Genomic DNA, 1,065 nt, shown 5'->3' with positions numbered 1-1,065 from the left:
TTTCTCCAACCGAAGTTGGGATTTTGTCTCCAAAGGGCATTAGGTTCACTATTAATGGAACAAGCCTATTCATAGGCTATAGGGACGATGGAAGTCGGGATGCTCGGGGCTCAAATGAAACTACATGGATTTGAATTTACATTCATGACGGGATAGGCTTTTGTTGAACGTAAATGGCCTCTACCTTTTAGTGAGTGATTCGATTAGAGTTTTAAGCTTGGGATCGTGTTTAATTTCAAACATACCGGGCGCCTTAACGGTATTAGAAGAACTAAGCGAGCGGTGGATATCGCCACTACCCCCCCGGTTGTTATTTCGCTTTAGTTTGATCCTCTATAAATTTATAAGCCTCCGAGGCTCCTTTTACTTAAGAAACTACCCCTATTCATTATGTCAAGGACTTCTTTATGGTGGTGTAGAAGTCCTTTGAAAAAGGCACGAACTAACGTGTCTTTCGCTAAGTTATGATGTGGACACTCTATAAGGAGATCGGTGAAACGATTCCAAGCCTCTCAAAATGATTCATGAGGATTTTGTCGAAAAGAAATGAATCTTGGAAAGCATCTCATCCATCTTTAGGGGTGGGTAAAATGTTCCATAAACAACAATGAACAAGTTTAGCCCACGAGTCCACGCATTAGGGCGCTTGGGCGCTTAACCAAGACGCCTTTATCGGCTAAGGTGAAAGGGAATACCCTCGGTTTAATTTGTTTCGCACCAACCGTAGGATGGTGGAATGTTGTTATGACTTGTTCAATCCCTACACGATAATGCCGATAAGGTTTTTCATGGTCTAAACCATGAAAAACGGGTAACAAATTAAAATATTTTTGGGGATTCGAAATCCCCAATCGGTCCGCTAGAATGATGCAAGATTTGGGGCTATCGCCAAGGCTTTGTAGAAGTCCGAAAAGAGGAGTCTCTCCTTCTTCGCATTATATCGTGGTGTGTGTGAAATAGTGGCTATAGGTGTAGTGGGTGGTATACTAGATAGAATTGTTTGTTGACGTTGTTGTGTAATTACGCTTGGTGTTTTGTTCGACCGCACCTTAATCTCATACAAGG

General features: G+C 42.1%; 1 pseudogene; it reads left to right on the top strand.

Annotated features, from left to right (window-relative positions):
• Nucleotides 1–459: 459 nt before the first annotated feature.
• On the top strand, nt 460–554 carry LOC147514370 (small nucleolar RNA R71; annotated as a pseudogene).
• The last annotated feature ends 511 nt before the right edge of the window (nt 555–1,065 follow it).

This window comes from Coptis chinensis, chromosome 2 (genome assembly GCF_015680905.1).
Source record: "Coptis chinensis isolate HL-2020 chromosome 2, ASM1568090v1, whole genome shotgun sequence".
Taxonomy (NCBI): domain Eukaryota; kingdom Viridiplantae; phylum Streptophyta; class Magnoliopsida; order Ranunculales; family Ranunculaceae; genus Coptis; species Coptis chinensis.
Note: the sequence above shows the minus strand (reverse complement) of the source record. Positions and strands in the feature narration are given on the sequence as shown.